The following is a 21818-nucleotide window of genomic DNA, read 5'->3' as shown; positions in this document are numbered from 1 at the left end:
GAAGTTCCAAACTTTCCCACATTTTTCTGTCCTCTTCTGAGCCCTCCAAACTGTTCCAATCTCTGCCTGTAACCCAGTTCCAAAGCCATTTCCACATTTTTGGATATCTTTACAGCAGCAATACACTCTCTGTGGTACCAATTTACTGTATTAGTCCATTCTCATGCTGCTGTGAAAAAATACCTGAGGCTGGGTAATTTATTTTTATTGTATTTAATTAATTAATTCATTCATGAATTCATTTTGAGACATGGTTTCACTCTGTTGTCCAGGCTGGAATGCAGTGGCACAATCTCAGCTCACTGCAACCTCTGCCTCCCAGGTTCAAGTGATGCTTGTGCCTCAGCCTCCCTAGTAGCTGGGATTACAGGTGTGCACCACTACACCTGGCTAATTATTGTATTATTAGTAGAGATAGGGTTTCACCATGTTGGCCAAGCTGATCTTGAACTCCTGACCTCAAGTGATCCACCCACCTTGGCCTCCCAAAGTGCTGGAATTACAGGCGTGAGCCACAGTTCCCAGCCAGAGACTGGGAAATTTATAAAGAGAAGAGGTTTAATTGACTCACAGTTCCACAGGGCTGGAGAGGCCTCAAGAAATTTACAGTCATGGTGGAAGGGGAAGCAAACATGTCCTTCTTCACATGGTGTAAGGAAGGAGCAGTGCCAAGCAAAGGTGGGTGGGAAAGCCCCTTATAAAACCATCAGATCTAATGAGTACTATCACAAGAACAGCATGAGGGTAACCACCTCCATGATTCAATTACCTCCCACAAGGTCCCTCCCGTAACACATGGGGATTATGGGAACTACAATACCAGGTTGGATAGGGACATAGCCAAACCATATCACTCCTCTACCATTCTCTGACAACCTACAGGAGGAAAAGCAAGGCTGACGGAAGGATGCTTCTTCTTCAGGAGGAAGAGCAGCACGAAAAGCACCCTGAATCAAGATGAGTGGGAAACCATCCCAATAAACACATTTTAGATATTTTTTTTAAAAAGAAAGAAATACACAAACAAATAGAAAATAACAATTGTTGTCAAGAATGTGGAGAAACTGGAACTCTTGTGTACAGTTGGTATAATATAAAATGGTGCAGCTACTGTGGAGAACAGTATGGTGGTTCCTCAAAAAACTAAAGACAGAATTACCATACAATTCTATGATTCTACTTCAAGGTATATACCCAAAAGAACTGAAGGCAGGAGGTCGGACAGATATTTATACACCTATATACATAACAGTGTTATTTACAACAGTCAAAAGTGGAAGCAACCCTAATGTTCAACTGTTGAATGAATGACAAAACGTGGTATACACAGAGAAAGGAAGATCATTTATCCTCAAAAGAGAAGAAAATTCTGACTGTAGCATGAATGGATCTTGAAGACATTATGCTAAGAGAATTAAGGACAAATACTGTTTGATTCCACTTATATTAGGTACTGAGGGTAATCAGATTCATAGGGACAGAAAGTAGAATGGTTGCCACTGGGAAGAGGGTGAAGAGTTGTTATTTAATGGGCATGAAGTTTCAGTTTGGAAGATGAAAGAAGTTCTGGAGAGGATGGTAGTGATGGTTACAAAGCAATGAATATACTTAATGCCATAAAACAGTACACTTAAAAATGATTTGAGCCTATAATCCCAGCACTTTGGGAGGCCAAGGCAGGTGGATCACCTGAGGTCAGGAGTTCAAGACTGGTTTGACCAACATGGAGAAAACCCATCTCTACTAAAAATACAAAATTAGGCCAGGCATGGTGGCTCAATCCTGTAATCCCAGCTTTTTGGGAGGCTGAGGCAGGTGGATCATGAGGTCAGGAGTTCAAGACCAGCCTGGCCAAGATGGTGAAACCCCATCTCTACTAAAAATATAAAAAATTAGCTGGGCGTGGTGGCGTGTTCCTGTAATCCCAGCTATTCAGGAGGCTGAGTTGGAGAATTGCTTAAACCCAGGAGGTGGAGGTTGCAGTGAGATCGCACTGCTGCACTCCAGCCTGGATGATAGAGGGAGACTCCGTCTCAAAAGCAAGCAAACAAACGAAAAAATAAAATTAACTGGGCATATTGGCATTGGCCTGTAGTCCCAGCTACTTGGGAGGGAATAGTTTACTGAGGAAAAAAGAAGGGGCTCCACCTGGCGGTTGTATTAGTAAATGTACTCTGTGGGAATTTTAAATGTACAATGCTCAAAAGTAAGAATCAAGCTGAACATTTAACTTCAACAGTTTTTTTAAATGTTTAGAAACATGGTCTTACTCTGTCACCCAGTCTGGAGTGCAGTGGCATGATCATAGCTCACTGCAGCCTCAAACACCTGGACTTAATCCTCCCACCTCCGTCTCCTAAGTAGTTGGGACTACACATGCACTGCTAATATTTTATTCTATTTTTAGAGACTGGATCTATGTTGCCCAGATTGGTTTTGAACTCCTGGCTTCAAGAGACCCTGCTGCCTCAGCCTTCCAAAGTGCTGGGATTATAGGCATCAGCCACCATGCTTAGCTCCATGCATCCATGCATTCTTTATGGCGGGGGGGACAGGATCTTGCTCTGTCATGCAGGCTGGAGTGCAATGGCATGATTTCGGCTCACTGCAACCTCCATCTACTGGGTTGAAGCAATTCTCCCACCTCAGACTCCCGATTACCTGGGACTATAGGCACACGCCACCACGCCCAGCTAATTTTTGTGTTTTTTGGTACAGATGGGGTTTCACCACGTTGGCCAGGCTGGTCTCGAACTCCTGACCTCAAGTGATCCGCCTGCCTCAGCCTTACAAAGTGCTGAGATTACAGACATAAGCCACCACACCTGCCCTCCGTGCATTGTTGGTATGTGCAAATATTGACTGCTGGTTTACTGCATCTACCCCTTCCTGTAGGACAACATTTCAACCTTGCAGGGTTTCCCCACTCACACTATAATTGAGCATTAGGCAGGCCAATTCACTGCTGTCAAGCCAGCTGCTTCTGCAAGATCTGATTTTTGAGAATATAAGACTTCTGTTACCATAATATATGCCCATGATCAGAGACAATATTATATGGAATACTAAGGCAACAGATAAGGCATTCTGTAACTTCATAATAGTGGTATTCACAGAAGCTCTGCAGGCAGGGAATACAATGCAATTTTTTTTTTTTGAGATGGAGTCTCGTTCTGTTGCCCAGGCTGGAGTGCAGTGGCATGATCTTGGCTCACTGCAACCTCCGCCTCCTGGGTTCAAGCGATTCTCTTGCTTCACCTTCCCGAGTAGCTGGGATTACAGGCGCCCACCACCACACTCAGCCAATTTTTGTATTTTTAGTAGAGATGGGAGTTTCGCCATGTTGGCCAGGCTGGTCTTGAACTCCTGACCTCAGATGATCTGCCCTCCTTGGCCTCCTAAAGTGCTAGGATTACAGGCGTGAACCACTGCACTCAGCCACAATGCAAAATTTTATCCAGAATATGTAGCTATTCCTGAGGATAAAGGGATGTTCCTTTTATGTTGGGAAGAGTCCACACAAGCAGCTACTACTAGGTGACCATCTGGTCACCCTGGACAATAGTGCCTTATCAGTGGCTTAGTGTTGACTTCGGCTGTTAGTCAATGGGACATTCAGCAGTAGGTATAGTCGGAGCAGCCTTGGTGAGGGAAAACTATGTTATTAGCTCACACGTAACTTCCTTCCATGCTGGCACAGTTTGCACACGAAGCCACTAAACAAGCACTGGGATACCTGGAGAAAGAAGCTTACTAACATTCACAAAATAGATTATCTTGATTATCTGATTTTTGAGAACCTCCACCGTCGTGATACCATCTACTGGACATACATGCGGCACACAAATATTCCCACCCTCTGGGTCCAAAAGGTCCATGCATAGTCCACCTAAGCACCAATTTTTCAATTTTTTTTTTTTTGAGTCTCCAACCAACCAGCCAATCCAGTAGCCACAGCTCATAAGTCATTGGAGATCTTTGTGCCTTAAGCCATGAAGTAAACAACCAGATACATCACCAAAGGTTCTGTCCTCTGGGAGGATTTCCCTTCAGCAGTCTTTTACAGTCACGCCCAAGTGGGTTGCAGTACAGTCGTCCCCTTCTTGTCAGTGTCAGCATCGTTTTCAGATCCATAACGCACAGGCTAGCCTGCATAACAAAGAAATACGCTGCCCAAAATGTCAGTAGGGCCGAGGTTGAGAAACACCGGCTTGAAGGAAGAGTCATGGTATCCATCTGAGAGGGGAAATTTCCCTCTCAGAGGGGCTTTGAGTCTCTGAACTGACTTAGGTCTGGGAATTAGGTACAAGGCACAATTTGGCAACTCGAGTTAGGTTTCTGCCTAATACCTAGATTTTGTTCTGCCTCCATATGTCAAGTGGCATCTTAGGAAGCAGTGGATTAATGATTTTTCAGGATCCCATCATCAATTAGCCCTTGCCAGAGGGCACAGCAGATCAAAGCAGTTTGACTACTATTCCATCTCTGTGGCTAACAACATGTTAGGGACATGTTGTCCCTAATAGTGAAGCTGCTGCCTGGCGTTTGACATGCCGGGACTCCATTATTCCCACTGAAATGAAAGCACACATTTTCACTGCAGCCTCGTCCAGCAACACCTCTGACCTACAGTGCTCCTCGAGGATGCTGGTCCCTGACTGGCTAGTGCATTTCCTCATGTCTTAGTGAAAGGAGAGTTTTTTGAACCTTCCCTGCAGCGTCAAGTTAGTAGATGGCTGAGAAGATTGATCGTAATGGACCCAGTCCTATTTCCTTGAATTTTGTAACCCTTTGTCTATATGTTCCCTAGTATGTTAGGGAATTTCTGGCATTTCAACCTCATTAACTCCAGACTATCACTGAGTCCAGGCTTTCACTAGCTAACCTTTTCAGACTATTAGGACCATCCCCAGTACTCCAGCCAACATGCTATATTCTAAATCCTGGGGGAGTTCACACAGGTCAATGAATTTGGCTTGAATATTATACTTTATCCCCATTGGTCTAACACCTTTATAATTTATGCTCTCGCCTCTTCTCCAGTCTTCTTCTGATATCTGGCAAAGTCATGCAACTCTCTCCCATTTTTTTTTCCGATTTGTTTTTTTTTAAGACCATCTCACTCTGTCACCCAGGCTGGAGTGCAGTGACACGATCATGGCTCACTGAAATCTCAACTTCCTGACTCAAATGATCCTTCTGCAACCTTCCATATAGCTGAGACTACAGGTGTATACCACTGTGAATGGCTAACAATTTTTTAACATTTTTTTTAGGCCAGGCATTGTGGCTCATGCCTGTAATCCCAAACCTTTGAGAGGCCAAGGTAGGAGAATCACTTGAGCCCAGGAGTTGAGATCAGCCTAGGCAACTAACAAGACCTAATCTCTACAAAAACAAACAAGCCAAAAAACAAATTTGAGTGTGGTGGCGTGTACTTGTGGTCCCAGCTACTTGGAAGGCTGAGATGGGAGAATTGTTAAAAAAATTTTTTTTTTGGAGAGATGGGATCTTTGTTGCCCAAGCTGGTCTTGAACTCCTGGGCTCAAGTGATCTTCCTGCTTCAGCCTCCCAAAGTACTGGGATTACAGGCATAAGCCATCACACCTGGCCCAAGTCTCAGTATATAGGTTCTTTCTCCTCCTAGAGAAGACCTGTACTACTCTCTCTGGCATATTGTTCCAGTTATCTACCCCTTCCTAACAAACCACTCTAAAACTGAAAGGCTTAAAACAATTGGTCATGTCTCATTGTTCTGATTGGAGTGGATTTGAGAGAGAATGGGGGCGGGATTGGAGAAGTGAGTATATAGAGTTCTTTTGAAGAGTTTTTTTTTTTTTTCTTTTTTGGCCAGTCACGCTGGCTCATGCCTATAATCCCAGAACTTTGGGAGGCCAAGGTGCGGATCATGAGGTCAGGAGATCGAGACCATCCTGGCTAACATGGTGAAACCCTGTCTCAAATAAAAATACAAAAAAATTAGCCAGGCATGGTGGTATGCATCTGTAATCTCAGCTACTTAGGAGGCTGAGGCAGGAGAATAGCTTGAACCTGGGAGGTGGAGGCTGCAGTGAGCCGAGATTGTGCCACCGTACTCCAGCCTGGGCAACAGAGCAAGACTCCATTTAAAAAAAAAAAAAGTTTTGTTGTAAAACAGAACAAAACGACAGAGCAGTAGCTGGAAGAAGATGTGGGATCAAGAGGAATATTTTTGAGGATGACAGAAATAAATAACAGTGGGCCAGCTGTGGTCATCCCAGCACTTTGGGAGGGAGAGGCAGGTGGATCGTTTTGAGACAAGCCTGGGCAACATAGCAAGACCTCATCCCTACAAAAAATACAGGAATTAGCCAGGCGTGCTGTAATCCCAGCTACTCAGGAGGCTGAGGTGGGAGGACCATTTGAGGCCAGGAGTTCAAGGCTTCAGTAAGCTATGATCGTACCACTGCACTCTAACCTGGGCGACAGAGTGAGACTCTGTCTCAAAAAAAAAAAAAAGAAAAAAGAAAAAAGAAATATAGTATGTTTATATCATGGGGAAATGAACCAGTGGAGAGGAATATCTATATGTGATGTTGTAGAAGAGAAGGGGAAGAGGGCTGTCATTGAGTTAGGAAAAAGGGGATGGGACTTCTGCAAAGTGGAGACATTGCCTTAGGCCTTAGTAACATAGATAGCTCCTCTAGGTTAGGGTAGTAAGAGAGAAGGCAGAGAATACTGGTGGGTGGGCAGATATGGTGATCAGAATCTGAAGTTCTCTTTTGCTTACTTCAGTTTTCTCAGTAAAGCAGGGTATAACGTTATCAGCTGAGAACGACTATGGGAGGGGAAAGATGAGCATATGACTGTTCAAATAGTAAACAGAAGAGTGAATGGGCTAAGGAAATACAGTATGAGTTGTCAGGCACTACTGAGGGTCCTGGCATTGAGATTCTTAATCATGAATTTAAAATCAGACAATTACAGGTCCTGGTGGCTCATGCCAGTAATCCCAACACTTTGAAAGGCTAAAGCGGGAAGATCGCTTGAGCCCAGGAGTTCAAGACCACCCTGGGCAATACAGTGAGACCCTGTCCCTACACAGAGTTTTTAAAAATTAGCTGGATGTGGTGGCATTCATTGGTGGTCCCAGCTACTCAGGAGGCAGAGGTGGGAGGATTGTTTGGGCCTGGGAGTTCAAAAGCTGAAGTGGGCTAAGATCTCGCCACTGCACTCCAGCCTGGGTAACAAGAGCGAAACTCCGTCTCAAAATAAATAAATAAATAAATAAATAATGTCAAATAATATATATTCTTAGGTGTTTTTCTCCACCCACATTCAACTGCAGGGGTACATGCACAGAGCAGGGGCGACAGGAATTTAGGGTTTATGGTTTTGCCAAGCGAGTGCCAAAGCAAAAGAGGAACAGAGGAACTGAGGGCGTTTGCAAGGATGTGATGATAACGATCATGGAGTTTTGGCCGGTATGGTGACTACAGAAAGCAGTGAGGGGCGAGGCACAGTGAAATACTGGCATAATTAGTGGATCGTAGGCCCTGGTGGAGGAAGGTCAAAGGTTTGCCGCAGTTGGGTTACTAGAGGGGTTTAGGTGGAGAGATAGACTATGCTTACAAAATCTGTGGCATGACCTGCAAGTACATAGCTAAGGCAGGGTGGAGAACAAGATCACCGGAGGAGAGAAGTTGGAGGTAGTCAGAGCCCAGAGTGCTGGGGAGATTGTTATCGGATATACTGAATTCACCAAGAATTAAGACAGAAGGTGTTACAGAGAGTGACAGTACGAGGAGCTGCAATTACTGATGCATGCGGGAGATGGTTCTGAAATCTGAAGAAGGCAGCAACCATGCAGGGGTACTCAGTGTTCAAGTGCGATGACATGAAATTCAAAGCTGAGATCTTTTGGGGAAAGTTATTAGATGATCCACTTTGAGATGTTCGTATTTTTTTGGTAGTTTCTCATCTCAGAATAAGCAATATCAGAATGTGAAATGTTAATCACAAGAGGGCGCTGGAGTCCAGCAAAAAATTACTTTTGGTTTTCACCCAAAGCTAGGGCATCATACTTAATTTTGAGAGAGGAAGAGGCCACTACTAATAATTATTTGGGGGGCAGTATGTGTAAATTGGGACATAGGCTTACACCTTCTCCTACACTATATAAGGATGGGTAGTTTAAGAATGAACTAGCTGTGCACCAAAAGCTTTAATTCCCATAAATCACTCAAAATGCTTTTGACTTGTAATTAGATAAGAGAAAAATGGCCAAGCTTGATTTTATCTGGAAGAGAGGATTGAGAAAGACTTTCCCCTCTGGCTGGCTCACATCTCTAGTTATATTTATTGCTTATCCCATTTTTCCCTTTAGTGCAATCCTAGTTTGACTGTATCTTCAAGTTAAGAGAATTGCTCTATTCCCCAGAGTAACTTGGTCATTTGAAAGTAAAGAGTTCTCTAAATTTCCAAAGTTCTTTTTATGTACATCTTGTACATCTTTTATCTTCTATAGTATAGGGTAATTATTTTTTCTACTTGGGAAAAATAGGGTAATTATTTTTTGTACTCTCAAAGTGTTGGGATTAAAGGCGTGAGCCACTGTGCCCGGCTTGAACTTTGTTTTTATTTATATTGTTTTTTTTTTTTTAAGATGGAGTCTCGCTCTGTCACCCAGACTGGAGTGCAGTGGTGTGATTTCTGCTCACTGCAACCTCTGCCTCCCAGGTTCAAGCGATTCTTGTGCCTCAGTCTCCTGAGTAGCTGGAATTGCAGGTGTGCACCACCACACTTGGCTAATTTTTGTATGTTTAGTAGAGACAAGGGTTTTGCCATGTTGGCCAGGCTTGTCTCAAACTCCTGACCTCAAGTAATTCGACTGCCTCAGCCTCCCAAAGTGCTGGGATTACAGGCTTAAGCCACTGTACCTCGCCTAGGTATGAAATGTTTTGTTTTTGAGACAAAGTCTTGCTCTATCACCCAGGCTGGAGTGCGTGGCGTGATCTTGCCTCACTGCAACCTCCGCCTCCCAGGTTAATTGGTTAAGACCAATTTTGTCAGTCTAATTTCAAAAGTTATAAGTAAATAAGTAATTTACACTTTTGATTTAAGTTGTAATACTACAAATTTGGAGAAAATAGTGGGATACTTAAAAGAACTAAGGTTGGCCATGTTTATGATTTCAATTTATTTTCTTAGTCTGGACTGCTTGAGCACTTGGAAAGTTTAGTTTCTTAAGTTAGAAAATGGGAGTACCTTGGTATGCAGAAAAAAGTTAACAAGCAGATCTGTTTGAGGCTGCTATCCTGAGAAAGGCCTGCTTTTGAGCTCGATTCTTAGGGAGCATCTGGAAGTTGGTTCAGAGTGTCCCCACTTATCAGTTAACTGATAAAGGTGGGTTATACATTTGCTTTCTTTCCTTTTGAGACTCTGAAATTTTGGTTTCAGAGTGTATCTACGTGACCAGGCCTTGTAAAAACCTTCCCTAAGTCTCTAGTGGGGTTCCCTGGGCCAAAGTATTGCACACGTGTTGCATTTTCATTGCTGGAAGAAGTGTGTGCTCTGTGTGATCCTTCATGGGAAGGAGAGAGCTTGAGGAAGCTTGCCCAGGGTCTTCTCCAGACTCTCTCGATAGCTTTCCCTTATCATCCGCTATGATCCTTGCAATGTCGTTGTTATGAGTACAACGACTATATATGCTGAATTATGTAAATTGTTTTAGTGAATCTCTGAACATGGAGGTGGTCTAGGGCACCCCCAACGACCCTCTAAGGAACCGGATGTTTTAAACTTCCAAGTACAGTTTAAAGTGTTTAGAAATGTTTAATAAACTAGGATTACAAATTAGACCAAACATTATTGAGCGATTCCTTGGAAGTGAATACTGAAATTTGCTACACTTACTAATAGAGCAATAATATTTATAAACCGAATTTACAGCCCTAAGAAAAAGTAGAGTCTTAATTTACAACTTTAATTATAGAATATTAATTTATAAAATCCACATAAACATGTGAATAGACTTTTCAGCCCACAAACATATCCCTCATTGTGCCCTGATAGGGATATTGAAGAAACAAAATGAGGTTGGGTGCAGTGACTATGCCTGTAATTCCAGCTTTGGGGGGCTCAGGTGGGAGGATTGTTTGAGCTCAGGAGTTCGAGACTAGCCTGCATAACATAATGAGACCTCATCTCTACTAAAAATGAAAAAAATTAGCCAGGTGTACTGGGGCATGCCCATAGTCCCATCTACTAGGGAAGCTGAGGAAGGAGGATTGCTTGAATGCAGGAGTTCGATGCTGCAGTGAGCTGAGATCATGCAACTGCACTCCAGCTCGGGTGACAGACCAAGTCTTGTCTCAAGAGAAGAGAAATAAAAATATCCCTTGAGAAGATCAAAAAAGCTCAAATTTAATGTATTTCATCACCTGATAGCAGATTTCTTGTCCTCACACAGAAAGACTTTTTTTTTCCAATCGTCCACAGTTTCATATCACTAAGATTTCAGTTAAAAAGGAGACTAGGATGTAGCCCTGTTTATGCCACTTCACAGGATTCCATATCACACCACTTTATAGAATCTACCTCTTACGGTAATGTTAAAATGTGACTTTTACAAAAAAAAATCAGTAAGTAGGAAGTCTAATTGAACTCATGTAATAGCTGGTAACTCTGTAGTGTTAAAAGCCCAGAAAAAGTTAATAAAAGCTTGTCTTCCTAGTCTTTTAATATTCTTTAATGTTCTAGAGATTTCTCCATTGGGTTATGAAGCAGGGGTCTCAAGTAAAGCAGTCAGACCTGAAACCTACTTGTTATGCATAAAAAATGCAGTTTTGAGACTGGGTGCGGTGGCTCACGCCTATAATCCCAGCACTTTGGGAGACTGAGGTGGGTGGATCACCTGAGGTCAGAAGTTGGAGGCCAGCCTGGCCAACATGGCAAAACCCCATCTCTACTAGAAATACTAAAATTAGCTGAGCGTGAGGGCACACACCTGTGGTTTCAGCTACTCGGGAGGCTGAAGCAGGAGAATCACTTGAACCCAGGAGGCAGTGGTTGCAGTGAGATGAAATCATACCACTGCACTCCAGCCTGGGTGACAGAGTGCAACTCCGTCTCAAACAACAACAACAAACACTCGCTTTGCAAACTGCAGTTTAATGAGAAAACAGGGACTTTCTCCTATACCTACTGTTGTACCTGGTACTCAGTAAGTCCAGTATATATTTGTTCAGTGGAGACCATGATGTATAATAGTTGAGAGAATAAGACGTAAACATTTCTAAAATGAAACGGTTTGGAGATAGGAAAGAGTGATTAAATGCTAAGCTGCTAAATGAATAGAAGTGAGAATGTTATCGAAACACCAGGGGTTCTGTCTAGGTCCTGCTGCTCACCACACAGAAAGCCAATCACTGAGACAAGTATTGCCAAGGAAGAAGGTTTTAACCAGGTGCTGAAGCTAAGGAGATGCAAGCTCAGTCTCAAATCCTTCTCCCTGACCAACTAAAATCAGGGGTTTATATAGCAGGGAAGAAGAAATGCAACAATGTGTAGGAAAATAGGAGCTGGGGAGGCCTGAGGAAGCAATCCTGATCAATGCAGGGCCTGGTGTCTCATTGTCTGGATGTGATGATCTAGTGAGTTTCAGTTCTTTGATACTTTTTCAGAAGCCTGGGGTTCTTTTCTGAGGAGATAACTCAGATAAAACAAATGTAAGTTTCAAACTTTAAGACCAGAAGGGTCAATTTCTATGTTTATACAAAAAAAAAAACAAAACCCCCAAAACTATCTAGGGACTACTGGGTTTGCTGTTTCAAGAATAAATGTTAAGAGCTCAAAGGAGGGTGAGACCACTCTGGGATACAGTGGTAGTGAAGAAAGGTTTCATGGAGAAGGTGGACCTGGATCTAGGTATTAAAATTAATACGTTGGATTTAAAAATATGACAACAGGAAATGGCATGAGTAGCAAGAGTGTGAACAAAGGATAGAAGTGAGAAAATAAGAGCCATGATTATAAGATGCCTAACTGTCTTAGAAAAGAAGAGTGGGGAGTGTTGTATGAAAGGACAGAAAGTTAACACTTCTCTTGATAGGGATGGAAGAGGCCCTGGGGCCTGACAACAAGCATACGGGTAAGGCGTTGCCACCTACTTCATGGCATCCAACCATCATTTTTATTTTTAAAAAATTAAACAACTACAAAAAAAATTTAAAACAGAAGAAGTGTGGAGAAAGGCTGTGTAGCATCAAGATGTGGTGGCTGTACTTCCAAGGGTCAGGAGCGTGGACTTGATTCTTTTATTATTATTTTTTAAGACAAGGTCTTGCTCTATCACCCAGTCTGATGTTGAACTCCAGGCTTCAAGCAAAGCTCCCACCTTGGCCTCCCAAAATGCTGGGATTACAGGTCATTGCGCCTGACCAGGACTTGATTCTTTTAGTTGGGAGAATTAGTGGATCTTCAACAGGCAACAATATGAAGAAAGAGTTTGATATTTCTAGAATAAAGATAATACAGGAGACAGAGTACAGGACAGTTTAGGTTGGATTAGAGAACGAAATACTGGTGGCAGAGACTAGGTTGGAAGACAGCCCAGATACAAAATAATAAAGGGTTAAGATAAAGTAAGGTTGGAGGTTATGGAGAGAGACAGAGTCCTCAAACATTGTAAAGGAAGACCTGATGGGACTGGTGACCACATACAAAGGATAAGAGTAACTTTATCAAAGTGGAACAGAATGGTAAGTTTTCAGAATAAAATGGGCATCCGTGGGTCATTTACATTATAGTTTTTATTTTTAATGCTTAGTTGGAGTCTGTATGTATATTGAAAGGTAGTGTGAAAAGTTTAGATCCCTGCTTTTTCAGAGAAAACAACTTTCAAATCATAATTGGAACACGTATCTTAGGAGTTTAATGCTTATGCATTTTAAGATTAAGATTAAGATTGTCCTGAGACTTGGAAAAGAATTTCAGGGGGAAAAAAAAAAGATTAGAATCTTGGCTTTACCAAATAAACCTGTGGAGAATGCAGCAACAGATTCCTAGAGGGCTAATAAGGTACGTACTGATAAACTGATATGCTGCAATCTGCTGGTGTGTTTGGAAGACTTTTCAATGATTTTGTAGAGAAAAGCCCAAACACTAACATCTTTAGTGATTTCACCACACTGTCAAGCTGTTTGTTGGTGGAATTTAAAGAAAATAAAACTACAGGAATTCACTGGACATTTCCTAGTGTGCCCCTGTTGGTAGACGTGCTTCAGGAAAAGGTGAACAGCTCCTAGCCAAAGAGGAAGCAGCTTTCAGAAAACAAACCCAAGAATAGGAATTGGCAGTACTCTTAAGACACTGAGCGACATTTTTCAAGACAGTCTGGTCTTCCTGTTTTGTGGGAATTGCAAACATATTTTGCACTTAACTACTAAACATTTTGGTAGCTTAGGACCCTAGTTTCAAGTATACTTCCATGTTGCACCCACCTACTCTAATAATGAAATTCAAATATTCCCATCCTAATCCCCACTGCCTCCAAAACAACACAATTAATCCTTCTCTGATGGAGAGAATGACAAATTCCCTTCCGCTAAAAGTAACCAGTCTTCTTATTCCTTTAAAACACTGTCAATTATCTCCCTTTATTTTAAGGCAACAGAACGAATAAAATAAAATGAAGCTTTCTTGCTTTACCAAGTAAGGCTAACTAAACTAAGATCTGAAATATACTGAAAATGTGCAAATGTGTGCATATACTTGGAACTATTGGCAACTGTCAGTATCTTTATGCCTATGCTCTTCGTTATATTGAGTATCTATAGCAAAGTTATTTTCCATGTCCAAATGACACACTAAACATATATCATCAATATTACATATTTTTGCAGCAGGCAATTGCCTGCCTTGAATTATTATTATTATTTTTTCTTGAGACAGAGTCTCATTCTGTCACCAGGTTGGAGTGCAGTGGCACAATCTTGGCTCACTGCAACCTCCACCTCCTGGGTTCAAGTGATTCTCCTGCCTCAGCCTCCTGAGTAGCTGGGACTACAGGTGTGTGCCACCATGCCCAGCTAATTTTTGTATTTTTAGTAGACACGGGGTTTCACCATGTTGGCCGGGATGGTCTTGATCTCTTGACCTTGTGATCTACCCACCTCAGCATCCCAAAGTGATAGGATTACAGGCATCAGCCACCACACCTGGCTGGCTTGAATTCTTTATAGCTGAGTTATGTTAGCTCTTTGCGAAGCAAACAAAATCATCTCCTACTTGAAGAACACTAGAGAAAGAAAGAAGAGGAAAGAGAAAATTTGCAAAGTGATTAAAAAGGAATAATTATAGAGAGTTACCTTTTCTTTTCACGTTTGCAACTGAAATACCTTTGGTTCAGCTGTGACTTTAAGATTTTCTGGTACAAAAGTAGGAAGTAAGTTATCTCAGGGTAATCTGTAAAAACTAATATCTTGTGCCACTGGAATAATTTTATTCTGATAATACAAAGTTGCCCTTTTATTTAAGGAAAGCCTCAAACATGAGTTTAAGTTTCTTTTTTTTTTTTTTCTGGAGACAGAGTTTCACTCTTGTCACCCAGGCTGGAGTGCAATGGCGCAATCTCGGCTCACCACAACCTCAGCCTCCTGGGTTCAAATGATTTTCCTGCCTCAGCCTCCTGAGTAGCTGGAATTACAGGCACTTGCCACCACGCCCAGCTAATTTTTGTACTTTTAGTAGAGACAAAGAGTTTTGCCATATTGGCCAGGCTGGTCTCGACCTCCTGACCTCAGGTGATCCACCCGCCTCGACTTCCCACAATACTGTAATTATAGGTGTGAGCCATGGCGCCCAGCCTGATTTTAAGTTTCTTAGGCATAGCTCTCAAGTTATATTGAAGCTTCAATATTGGAACATTCTAATTAAACCTCTTTGAAGAAATAGTTTTACAGTTTGTTAACTATGGAAACCAGCCATGACTGTCAGTTTGCTGGAGCCCTGGATCATTGAATCCAGCTTCTAGAATCCAGTTGTCATTAACGGTTTACAAAACCAAAAAAACAGGGGAGTATTCCTTTTTCTGGTCTTTCCTTCAGTTCTTTCATTTCTTTGCTTCCTCCTCAATTCTGTCCCCCACACTCTTCTCACCTCTGCAGTTCCTGAGTAATTTGCAGTACAGTCTTTTGAATCATCCTCGATGTTGTATTGGTTTTAAGTTGGAACCCCATTAAACTATCATTTTGCCGAACACAAATTTCATTAAAGTATAATTTGTGGCTTAATGGCAGGCTAAATAAAACATTTTTAAATTAATTTGCATCTATTTAAATGGAAACCTGCCCTTTTAGTGTAAGGAATTTTGGTGGGAGTGAAAGAGAAAAGGTAAAGTACAGAGAGTTCTATGCTACTAAACCACTGAAACACACATTTCTAAAAATACAATCTTTCAAGTTGATGTTATTATTTATTTACTATTTTTAGAGACAGGATCCCTCTCTGTTGCCCCAGCTGGAGTGCAGTGGTGCGATCAAGGCTTACTGTAACCTCTAACTCCTGGGCTCCAGTGGTCTTCCTGCCTCAGCCTCCTGAGTAGCTAGGATTACACGTGTGTACTACTGAGACAGCCAAATATATAGGGGTCCCCGGAGAACCTCTGACCAGCCTGAACACTGGGAGAACGGGGTGGAGCCACGGGAAGTTTGCGCCCTTTGCAGTGGGGAGGAGCCTGGACTCTCCTGTTCCAGGATGGTAACCTGGGATTCAGTTTGTGAGGCGGGAGACCAGCCACCAGGACTCTCACTTTGCTTTGAGTCCCTGTTTCCCCTTTTCCCTTTTCACTCAGTAAATTCCATTTTTCTCACCCTTCAAAATGTCTGCAAGCTTAATCTTTTCTGGTCATGTGACAAGGACCCTAAGGAGAAAGTCCTACAACACTACGTGTCCAGCTAATTTAAAAAAAAAAAAAATACATATATATATATATAATTGTAGAGACGGGTTCCTGCTTTGTTGCACTGGCTGATCTTGAGCTCCTGGCCTCAAGCGATCCCCCTGCCTCAGCCTCCCAAGGTGATGGGATTACAGGTGTGAACCATCACATAATGCCTAGCCTCTCAAATTTCTTGGCGGAAAGTTGAGGGGGGCATTATGGGACTCTAGCCATTAGTGGCGGGTTAGATGGCAGCCCATGAATACTGCCACTGATAAGGCCCTTTGAGGTAAGCAAAATGATACTTCACCTATATTCATTCTGTGATCTTGGTTTCTAAGACCTCTGTTTAGATTTTGCTGAATTTTAAATTGCCTGGGGAGCTTTTAAAAATCCCAGGCCACACTCATACCAATTAAATCAGAATCTCTTCCAGGAGACTCCAGTATGCAGATAGTTTGAGGACCAGTGCATCTTAACACTTAAAGTACATATGAATCACCTGTGGATCTTGATGAACTTGCAGGTTTTGAGTGTAGGTCTAGGCTGAGGCACAAAATTCTGCATTTTTAAAACTGTATTTTTATTAAATATGGAACACTTCACAAATTTGTGTGTTACCTTTGTGTAGGGGGCCATGCTAATCTTCTCTGTATTGTTACAATTTTAATATATGTGCTCTCAAAGCAAGCACAGAGGCCGGGTGCGTTGGCTCATGCCTGTAATCTCAGCACTTTGGGAGGCCGAGGCAGGTGGATCATGAGGTCAGGAGTTCAAGACCAGCCTGGCCAACATCGTGAAACTCTGCCTCTACTAAAAGTACAAAAATTAGCCAGGCGTGGTGGTGCACGCCTGTAATTCCAGCTACTAGGGAGGCTGAGGCAGGGCAATTGCGTGAACCAGGACCCAGAAGGCGGAGGTTGCAGTGAGCCGAGATCACGCCACTGCACTCCATCTTGGGCTACAGAATGAGACTCCATGTACAAAAATAAAAAAATAAAAAATTTAAAAAAAAAAAAAGCAAGCACAGATACCACATTTCTAACCAGCTCCCAGGTGAAGCCCACAATGGTCCTCCCTGGTCTTTGAGTAGCTAGGGAGTTAGGAAGTATTCCCTCTACTTCTGTCTTCTGAAAGAAATTTTAAAGAATTCGTACAGTTGCTTCTTTCAGTGTTTGATATAATTTGCCAGTGAATCTATCTGGGCCTAGGGGGTTTCTGTTTTGGAAGTTTATTAATTATTGATTCAATTTTTAAAATAATCCTGGGTCTTTCTTTACAGATTGCCTATTTTTTGTGGGTGTGAATTTTGGCAGCTTACATCTTTCAAGGAATTGGTCCATTTTATCTAGGTTATCAAATTTGTGAGAATAGTTTTGTTATTATCTTTTAATGTCTGTGGGGTCTTAAGTGATGTCCACTCTTTTTTTTTTTTTTTTAATTTTTACCGACGGGGCCAACCAGGTTATGTCTACTCTTTTAATTTAGATATTAGTAATTATTTCCTCTCTTTTTTTTGTAGTGTAATGGGAGACTTTAATTTTACTGATCTTTTCAAATAACTGGCTTTTGTTTTTTTGTTAATTTTCTCTATTGATTTTCAGTTTCATTTTTTTCTGATTTTTATTATTTCTTTTCTTCTGCTTTTTGTCTGTAATTTGCTCTTCTATTTCTAGTTTTCTAAGGAGGTAGCATAGATTATTGATTTTGGATTTGTCTTTTTTTTTCTAATATGTGTGTCCAGTGACAAATTTCCCTTCCATTGCTACTGCTGCATCCCACAAATTATATTTTCATTTTTATTTAGTTCAAAATTTCTACATATATAATTGAGTACATTGTTGCTATTATTATTTTTTATTTTTATTTTTTCACAGTGACTCGTGCCTGTAATCCCAGCATTTTGGGAGGCTGAGGAGCTATTATTATTTTGACCAGTTATCTGTTAGATCAATTAAGAATAAGAAAAATAAAAGATTTTATCTTTTTATCTTTACTTATTCCTTCTCTAATGTTCCTCCTTTCTTTATGTAGATTTCATTTTCTGACCTTTATCAATTTTTTTCTCTTTGAAGAATGTCTTTTGGCCAGACATGGTGGTTGATGCCTATAATCCCGGCACTTTGGGATGCTGAGGTGGGAGGATACTTGAGGCCAGGAGTTTGAAAGCAGGCTAACCAACATAGGGAGACCCTATCTCCAATTTTTTTTTCTTTTTGCAGTGAGCCCTGATCGTGCCTGTGCACTCCCAGTGAGCCCTGATCATGCCTATGCACTCCCAGGCTGGAGTGCACAGGCACGATCAGGGCTCACTGCAGCCTTGACTTCCCAGGCTCAAGCAATCCTCCTACCTCAGCCCCCCAGGTAGCTGGGACTACCAGTGTGTGTGTCACCATACCTGACTAATTTTTTTGTATTTTTATAGAGATGGGGTTTTGCTTTGTTGCCCAGGCTGGTTCTGAATTCCTGAGCTCAAGTGATCTGCCCACCTCAGCCTCCCAAATTGCTGAGATTACAGGCATGAGCCTCCATGGAGGGCCTTCTATTTAAAAAAAATAATAAAATAAAATAACTTTTAAAAATCACTTTTGCAAGATAGATCTGTTGATAATAAATTCCCTCGATGTTTATCTGTCTGTGAAAGTCTATTTCTCTTTTAAGTGTGAAGGAAAATTTCACAGTATACAGAATTCTAAGTTGGTGGTATTTTTCTACCAACATGTTAAATATACTGCATTCTCTTCCTACTTGCATGGTTTCTAAAAAGTCAGATATAATTCTTATCTTTGTCTCTCTACATGTAAGAGTATTTTTCCCCTCTGGCTTCATTGAAGATTTTTTTCTTTATGTTCTGTAGTTTGAATATGATATACCTATGTGCAATTTACTTGGGATTTATTCTTCCTGATATTCTTTGAGTTTTCTAAAGCTGTAGTTTGATATCTAACATTAATTTGGGAGAAACTCTCAGTTTATAATTGCTTCAAATATTGTTTTTTGGTCGGGCGCAGTGGCTCACACCTGTAAGTCCAGCACTTTGGAAGGCCGAGGTAGGTGGACCACCTGTGGTCAGGAGTTCAAGACCAGCCTGGTCAACATGATGAAACCCCGTCTTTACTAAAAATACAAAAATTAGCTGGGCATGGTGGTGAAAGCCTGTAATCCCATCTCAAAAAAGGAATCTATGTATCTATATATCTAGTTTTTGTTCCTTTCTCTTTTTCTGTGAGTTATAATTTTTTGTAATTGTCCTGCAGTTCTTGAATATTTTGCTACTCCTCTCCCTGCCTTTTTTTTTGAGACAGAGTCGTGCACTGTCACCCAGGCTGTAGTGCAGTGGCATGATCTTGGCTCATTGCAATATCTGCCTCTTGGGTTCAAGCAATTCTCCTGCCTCAGCCCCCCAAGTAGCTGAGACTAAGTGAGCCACCACGCCCTGCTAATTTTTTTGTATTTTTAGTAGAGATAGGGTTTCACCATGTTGGTCAGGATGGTCTCGATCTCCTGACCTCATGATCTGCCCACCTCAGCATCCCAAAGTGCTGGGATTACAGGCGTGAGCCAGCACCCCTGGCCTTTTTTTTTTTTTTTCTCTTTGCTTTTTCAGTTTCTACTGAACATCCTCAAGCTCAGAGAATCTTTCCTCAGTTGTGTTTAGTTGACTCATAAGCTCATGAATGGCAATCTTCATAGTATTTTTAATCTCTAGCATTTTTTTTTTTGGATCTTTCTCAGAATTTCCATCGGTCTTATTACATTTATCCATTGGAGCTTTCATTTATTTATTTTTCTTTTTTCTTTTTCTTTTTTAGAGGCATAAAAAAGAGTGCACCCAGAGTCACCCAGGCTACAGTGCAGTGACATGATCGTAGCTCATTGCAGCCTCAAACTGCTGGGCTCAAGTGATCCTCCTGCCTCAGCCTTCTGAGCACCTGTGAATACCAACATGCACCACTGTGTCTGAGTATTTTTTGTAATTTTTGTAGTGATGGGCTCTTGCTATGTTCTGCAGGGTGGTCTCAAACTTCTAGCTTCAACTGATTTTCCTGTCTGGGTTTCCTAAAATGCTGTGATTATAGGTGTGAGCCACCATGCCCAGCTTATTTATTTATTTTTATTTTTGGAGACAGAGTCTGGCTCTGTCACCCAGGCTGGAGTGCAGTGGCACAATCTTGGCTCACTGCAACCTCTGCCTCTTGGGTTCAAGTGATTCTCTTGCCTCAGCCTCCTGAGTAGCTGGGACTACAGGCACGGGCCACCATGCCTGGCTAATTTTTGTATTTTTAGTAGAAACCGAGTTTCACCATTTTGGCCAGGTGGGTCTTGAACTCCTAACCTCAGGTTATCCACCCACCTTGGCCTCCCAAAGTGCTGGGATTACAGGTGTAGCCACCATGCCTGGCTGGAAACAAATGATTTTTTGTTTTGGAGACAGACTCTTGCTCTGTCACTCATGCTGGAGTGCAGTGGTGTGATCTTGGCTCACTGCAACCTGTGCCTCCCATGTTCAAGCAATTCTCATGTCTCATCCTGCCAAGTAGCTGGGATTATAGGCATATAGCACCATGCCAGGCTAATTTTTGTATTCTTAGTAGAGATGGGGTTTCAATGTGTTGGGCAGGCTGGTCTCGAACTCCTGGCCTCTTATTTTTTGAGACAGGGTTTCACTGTGTCCAGGCTGGAGTGCAGTAGTGTAATCATGGTTCACTATAGCCTCAAACTCCTGGGCCTGACTGATCCACCTGCCTCAGTCTCTCAAATAGCTAGGAATACACCCACATGCCAGCCCACCCACCTCATTTAAATTTTTTAGTTTTTAATTTAATTTAATTTTGAGACAGGGTCTCACTTTGTTGCTCAGGCTGCAGTGCAGTTGTGTGATCACTGCTCACTGAAGCCTTGACTTCTCCAGGCTCAGGGGATCTTCCTGCCTCAGCCTCCTGAGTAGCTAGCACTACAGGCATATGCCACCATGCCCAGCTAATACTTGTATTTTTTGTAAAGATAGGGTTTTGCCATGTTGCCCAGGCTGGTCTTGAATTCCTGCATTCAAGCAATCCTTCTACCTCGGCCTCCCAATATGCTGGGATTATAGGTGTGAGCTACTATGCCTGGCCACATTAGAGCTTTTATCATATTAATCATAGTTGTTTTTAATTCCTACCCTGATAATTTTAGCCTTCCTAAAATATCTGTGTCTGGTTCTGATGCTCTGTCTCTTCAAACTATTTTTTGCCTTTTAGTATGCCTTATAATTTTTTGGTTGAAAGCCTGACATGACGTACTGGGTAAAAAGAACTGTAGTAGCTAGGCCTTTCCTGATGTGGTAGTGAGGTGTGGTGGGGGGTGGGGGCAAGTATTATATAGTCCTGTGATTAGGTCTCAGTTTTTTGTAAGCCTGTGCTCCTGGGCTGTGAACTTCATAGTGCCTCCCAGTCTCCCCAGCCTCCCACCTTAAATAGCACATTATGGCCAGACAGCATTGAAGTTGGGTATTTCCCTCACCAAGATCATTTAAGTGCTCACAAAACCTCAATAAGTTAGCCTCTGACAAAATAGTTTCTCTTAAAGGCAGGTCTTGTTACAGAATGTTCTGGTATAGTGAAAAATGGTTAATTTTCCTCTGCACAGTCCAATGCTAAAGGGATTTTTTTTTTTTTTTACATCTTCAGTGTAAGAGCATCATAAAGTTCCAGGAGATAGAACATGGGTCCAGAAATGATCTTTTCAGTATGATCGTGCAGATGAGGTTCATAGCTGCTGATTCATAATAATTTATGAATCATAAGGAATTGAAGTATGAATCAGAATGGTAACTTATTGGTTTTCTTATGGGAAATTCCTGTGACTGAGATACTCAGGTTTCTTCCACAAGCACTTCCAGGTATCAGATTTAAAA

General features: G+C 41.8%; 1 protein-coding gene and 2 non-coding genes across 3 annotated transcripts in view; 2 read left to right on the top strand and 1 right to left on the bottom strand.

Annotated features, from left to right (window-relative positions):
- Positions 1-21818, top strand: part of ABCG2 (ATP binding cassette subfamily G member 2 (JR blood group)) — a 121999-nt gene that overhangs the window by 8948 nt on the left and 91233 nt on the right. The gene's annotated exons all lie outside the window — the stretch shown is intronic.
- On the top strand, positions 12050-12175 carry LOC135272161 (U6atac minor spliceosomal RNA). Its single transcript, XR_010340252.1, has one exon. It is a non-coding gene; the product is annotated as a U6atac minor spliceosomal RNA (small nuclear RNA).
- LOC135271997 (U6 spliceosomal RNA) lies at positions 16506-16613 on the bottom strand. Its single transcript, XR_010340121.1, has one exon. It is a non-coding gene; the product is annotated as a U6 spliceosomal RNA (small nuclear RNA).

Source organism: Aotus nancymaae, unplaced genomic scaffold (genome assembly GCF_030222135.1).
Source record: "Aotus nancymaae isolate 86718 unplaced genomic scaffold, 86718_ANA_hifiasm-v0.15.2.pri h1tg000006l, whole genome shotgun sequence".
NCBI classification, from domain to species: domain Eukaryota; kingdom Metazoa; phylum Chordata; class Mammalia; order Primates; family Aotidae; genus Aotus; species Aotus nancymaae.
The sequence above is the reverse complement of the archived record's forward strand: the minus strand, read 5'-3'. Positions and strand labels throughout refer to the sequence as shown.